This window comes from Typopeltis vanoorti, chromosome 8 (genome assembly GCF_054136105.1).
Source record: "Typopeltis vanoorti isolate ZY-2024b chromosome 8, IOZ_Tvanoo_1.0, whole genome shotgun sequence".
Classification (NCBI taxonomy): domain Eukaryota; kingdom Metazoa; phylum Arthropoda; class Arachnida; order Uropygi; family Thelyphonidae; genus Typopeltis; species Typopeltis vanoorti.
This window is the reverse complement of record NC_143556.1, coordinates 76,983,008-76,989,079: the sequence shown is the minus strand read 5'-3', so window position 1 is coordinate 76,989,079 and position 6,072 is coordinate 76,983,008. Positions and strand designations below refer to the sequence as shown.

General features: G+C 35.2%; 1 non-coding gene and 2 pseudogenes across 1 annotated transcript; 1 reads left to right on the top strand and 2 right to left on the bottom strand.

The window, feature by feature from the left end:
* Window positions 1-1,901: 1,901 nt before the first annotated feature.
* Window positions 1,902-2,102, bottom strand: LOC150104138 (U2 spliceosomal RNA). Its single transcript, XR_016548743.1, has one exon. It is a non-coding gene; the product is annotated as a U2 spliceosomal RNA (small nuclear RNA).
* Window positions 2,071-2,237, top strand: LOC150104137 (U2 spliceosomal RNA; annotated as a pseudogene).
* A 2,911-nt stretch (window positions 2,238-5,148) lies between these two features.
* Window positions 5,149-5,326, bottom strand: LOC150104136 (U2 spliceosomal RNA; annotated as a pseudogene).
* Between the last annotated feature and the right edge of the window lie 746 nt (window positions 5,327-6,072).

Below are 6,072 nucleotides of genomic sequence, written 5' to 3'. Positions count from 1 at the left end.
CCTCTCTCTCTCTCTCTCTCTCTCTCTCTCTCGCATTTGCTGGCATAATGCATTCCCATTTATTGTTCGACGTATGTACATGAACGGTAACTCCAACTCCGAATGATCGAAACCTTCCGGTTCCGCATCGCATTGTGCACACGTAATTGCAACGATTGAAGCATGTGTGTGCTGCTAAAATAGTCCTTCAATTGAAAGTGATAAACATCGACTCGAAGGCACCAGAAATGTGCTGTCGAATGAATAAGAGGATGATTTATAAACTTGCATTATTGACACTACTAAAGTTAACGCTCTTTGTTTGCCCTGTGCTATGACGGCAATTTCTTCTTGAGACCTTCCGTCTAGAAGATATGCTGCTTCATAATTCTGAACCCGTCGCCACTCCTTGATAGCATCCGAGTGTGCTGAACCATGACTGCACCTCTTTCCCCATTTGGAAGGTGCACCACTTCCTGTAATTTTGATTTCGTTTCTCTTTACGCTTCTCTATTGGTAATTACACACCTGCATGATACGTTTGAGTAAAGCTAATTTCTTTGTGGTGGAATGAGGATTGTTTGAAAGTATTTGACCTGTTCTTTCTCTCTCTGTGTCATTATTGCGGAGTTTCATGACACTCAATGTTTATTTTCAATAAGAATTGCTGTGTTTATTTGTGTTACGTAATGATGGTAAAGACAATCACTAAAGATTATACCACCATAATCTCCTCGCACTTTCAACTTCTACGTTAGTAATTGCTTAGCGTGATTGTGGCTCTAATCTGAGAGTGTTGAGTACGTGATAGATTGAGTTTCCTGTTAGGGGATTTTAGAAAGGAAAAAAAAAAATCTCGTTTTCAAAGTTTAGGCTTATTTAGGGACTGCTTTGAGTGAAATGGATTCATGATCGCGCTGTAGGTAAGTGTAAGAAGATATGTTTGCTGTCCTATATTTCATGCATGAAATAGAATATGCAAATACAATAGTTTCATTCCTTGGTTTCATTTATTGAAAATTTTCTTCGGCATCAATTTACTCCCATTGACTAATAACTAAATATGCAACCCATAAACCTGCAAGCATTTCACAGACATGACATATATGTTAGGTTATATTAGTAATCAACAAAACACATGATATTCAAGCAAAGAAAACTTCTTTAGTACAATAAAGCAGCATATTGTACTAAAGAAGTTTTGTTTATTTTATATATATTTCTTTATTTTCTATATATTATATTATTATTATTGCCAGCAAAGATTTGTCTATTGGTAGAGTCTCTGCTACTAATGGCCCACGCAAAAAGTTAAGCAAGTCTGAGCGCGGTTAGTAGTTGGAAGGAGTTCAATCGTTCGATGCTGTGTACACTCTGCTGAGGACTGGCCATTCTCGCAGGGTTAACTTTGGCCTGTAAACTGACGTATGCCAGACCACTGTACCCTCGAGAGCACGTGGGGCTATGACATATTATTAATCAATATAGGGCTTTAATATGTAAGTCGCAGGTTACTGGCAAATCTGACAGCTTTTAACATGGTAAAAAGGAACTGTTTATCCATAAGCCAAAGTTTTCTGCGAAATCAATCACTCAGAAATCTAGATCAGCTCTATTTTATCGTGTTTTTTTTTTTAATTTTATTCTACGCGAGACATTGGAGAATAGGATTGTAATAGCAAACTATGTACATTAAATACTATCTATTCAATATTGCCTTGACATACACTAAAGCAGTGTTTTTTCAAACTTCGGATCGCGACCCGTTGGTAGGTCGTGACAACAGAGTGTATCTTATAGATTTCGTAGTGTCGACATGTTTATGCAAGTCTCTACATATAGTACATAGACTCTGTGTCTGTATTTAGTACAATAAAACTAATTTCACAACAAAACTACATATATTTTTCTATTTCTCTCCGATGGTGAGAGCCAACCCTAGAGGAAGTGCAATATCAGGGCAACTCGGGGAAAAGATAAATTAAGCTATACGCACTGTTTTGGTTTACAGAAATCCGTTTACTATTAATATCTCAGGGACCGATGGGTTCCGTGTTATATATTAAGCTGATAAGAACAAATGCTACACTTTTTCCTTTTCAGCCTTTTGGCTAAGATCAAAGTGTACTTATCTGTTCTCATAAGATTCATATCTAATATGGGGTATCATATCTAATATACAAGATTTTTGGAAGGCAGCAAAGTGCATTGGGATTTTGCCACCTTTGCAGTGGATTTCGTGGTATAGTCCCCTCGGAATTGTGTGTCTGGTGGGGTTAAAATGTAAAATGTATTTTTTTATATTGTGTATCCTCGTCGGAAAATTTTGAAAAACACTGCACCACTAAAATAAAGCCATGTCATTATGGCACATCGTAAAGGTGTCTCAACCCCCCCAGGTATATTTCAAACACTTTTGGAACTATTTAAACTTAAAAAGCTATTTCCTGATGTTAAACGTTCCTTGCACACCCACAACATATATTATTAGATCATTTCAGCTTCCCTAATATGTGTGTGTGTGTGTGTGTAGAAAGTATTTTACCTTGGGTGTAATAAATGTTAAAGATACCAAGCTATTTTAAACCTGGTTTTACTCCATTTCCCAAGTAAGCAAACAGACAAATAAGTCAAGTTTGCGCCTGCACGTAATGGAAGTCTAGCTGACCCTGCAAGTAGTGCAAGACTAAGGTAACTCATGGTAAAAGTAGAATAAGCTCAGATCACTAATCTTAATATTTACCCATAATGCAAAGCACATCTCCTGGAGGAGATGTGTCTTTAGGAAGAGAGGTATCTTTAACATTTATTACACCCAAGGTAAAATACTTTCTACATTTATATCTCCTCCTGAGATTTTTATTTAATAAGGTTAAAAAAAAAAAATATATATATATATATAATGACAGCCGAAGGATGCGTTACTTGTGAGCTTGGTCCACCTTTGCAAAGCGTTGCATTGGCATGCACTACTTTGTACACAGCAAATAATGAAGTGATGATGAGTGCGGTAGTGATGAAACAAAGCTGACTCAAACTCTAAGTGTCATTCAAAATTGTTGTTGCTGAGTTAAACTCAATTTTGTGAGCAAAAAGCGAATTTTATGCAATATAACGGCTTTTCATCTCTACAGGATGTGAGAAATAAAATAATAATTTGTGGGATGTACACTTTTCAGTCTACCTTATTATAATGAAATCGTGGAGTGATGCTGGTCAATAAATGAATAATAATAATAATAATAATAATAATTATTATTATTATTATTATTATTATTATTATTATTAACTGATAAAATACCTAGGATTTGGGGAATGCTATCACACCTAGAATAAGTCGAAAAAAAATTCTACTGTAAAACTGATGAATTAGAATGATCAGAAGTGAAACCTGATGATGCTGATAAAAATTGAAATTTTCGATATTGCACAAATCTCAAATTTCATTTATGGTTCCAGTCATGTAATAACTAAATGGGAAAACTTTAGGGGGGTTGCACGAGAGCATACAGTCTTTTATCATTTGTATTAGGTATGGTTTCTGGAAAAAAATCAAATGTCGAATTATATTAAATTATTTCTAGAAAAGTTCTGTTACTTTATTTTTTTTTTCGTGTGTTTTCTTCATTAAACATTTTGCAGTAACGGTTCATTGTCATAATTCTTGTCCAAGAAGTTTTTATGAAAATTTTCATATCGGTTCCCGTAAAGAAAATAAAAAATAAAACTTTTATGTAGAGTTCTACAGTCTCAAAAAGTTTAAAACACACTGTTCTAAAGAAAATGAAGTAAATATTATTTTCTGGAATGTGCAGCAAATACATGAAAACCTGTTATGCAGATTTCATAATTCGGTTTCCAACAGTCCCTAAGGAGTCACGAAACGATGTAACTTGCTTTATCCAATTTATTGCGTCCAAAACAGTGTTTTCCAAACTGCGGGTTGCGACCCGTTAGTGGATCATGAAATAATAAGTTTAGCTGGTCAAGACCAGCATTTTTTTAATGAAACAGAATAAAAAATACCAGAGTGTATCTCAGAGATTTCGTAGCTTGAAAGCGTTCATGCGGGCTTTGTCATATCACCCATAAATGGAAATTCAAGCAGTAACTCGCTTGATGGTATATTATTTCTCTTCTGCTTCGAAGGGAAATTTTTACAAAGTTTTAGATATATACGACATACTAGTTTGGATTAGTAAAATTATTATCTCTGAACTACTACTACTAATCGTATGATGATACACGGCCATGAGTCCCCTTTTACGGGGAGGTACGGCACCATCTTAATCCCCCAAATTTTATCCGGACTCCGGAACGGGCAAAGCTGAAGAATCAGACCTATGACTGGGTCAGTATTAATGACTGTAATCCGTGTGTGTTAACGGATTACATAATCAGTTTGCCTGCTTGCGGGATGAAAAAACCCAGATAAACTGGTGGGAAAAAACCTGCTGTCCACGCCCAAGATCGGCTAACTTAGCTATGGCAGATCCTTAAGCTCCTCGCCTCATCGACGGGAATCGAACCTGGGACACTCCTTCGCCAGGCATATGGTTGTGAAGCGCATAGCCACTAGGCTAACCGCGCGGACTATTTCTGAACTGTCTTAATGATACTGAAAATCTCGAATACAGTTCTGATTTCAAGTATATAAATCTGAATTTAATTTTGAAAATTTCCTTTACAAAAATTGCTCGCTTGGTTTCTGCACCTAATAACTGCATTTAACATGATTACAATATATTTTCTGCAAGTGGATATTTGAAATATGTTTAAGTTAGAACATTGTATTTAGTTTGATACCGTGTTTGGCGCTACAATAAAACTTTGCTTTGCTTGGTGTATGCAGTACGGTGTCAGTGTGTGTGTGTGTGTTGGAGGGGGGGGGGTTCATCATGTACATCCATGTTCATTCCAGTTGTCTACTATTTATACTAATTGCAGCCATATAGTACATAGACTCTCTCTCTCTCTCTCTCTCCATATGTTGTATTTAGCGATAAAATAAAGCTTTTTTTTTTTGCATCTGCAGTGTCTATTGGGGAAGGATTGTTTATTAATACTGGTGGTCTTAGAAGGATTCTTTCAGAAGACTAGAATGAAATAGGCGTAGTGAGTGAAAAGTTGTTTATTTCTTTGGATAAAAATGAATCTATTTTATGGTAGGAAAACTGAGTAGATCCGATAGGTAGTGCAATACCAGGGCAACTCGAGCAAAGGTGAATCACGTTCCAAGCACTTTACTGCCAAAAATCCTTTTATATGGCCAGAATCTGATATTAAGCCGATAAGAACAGATACTACACTTTTTAGCTCCTCGCTATTTTGGCTGATATCAAAGTGTAATTTCTTATCATCTTAATATGATTTAAGGAGCCTCATCACTTCCCCAAACTGTTTTTTTTAATGGCGCGAAGTGCTTGGATCTTCATTCACCTTTGCCTCAAGTCGTCCTGATATTGTGCTACCTCATTTCCTTCCAGGTATTGTGGGTCACGATAAGAAAAGTTTGAAAAATACGGACTTACAAGATGTAAATGCTAATGAACCTTATTAAAGAGAAGATAATGCTGATAAGTTTAAGCATTTTAAGTTGTTTTTTTTTTCAATTATTGCGATTAAGGCAATAGTCGAGAAGTTGCTTAAGGAAAATATATAATTTACTAGAGACACAGAGCTGTATAGTTTGAGTTTCTCTACACACGCTGACTTATTTAGATTAGACAAATAGATTTAGATCAATAATGAGCTACTTATCAGTTTTTCGAACTTTTAATATAGACGTAAATAAATTTAATATATACATTAATATAAATATACAGATAAATAATACTGTCGCTTGGATAATGGGCGTCAGTTTTTCAAGCAATAATCCTAGAAAATATTATTTGCTAAACATTTTATTTATTTATTGAACATTTTATTTATTTATTTATCAAACATTTTAATATATAAAGGAAAAAAATGCCTTGTTTGAAAAAGTCCCATGCTTGAAAAGGTTTCATGTCTCCCTTAGCCCGCCTAAAGATACTAATACACTGTACGTTAACAAAAATTTTTCGTGGATGGAATATTAACTACTATTAACCT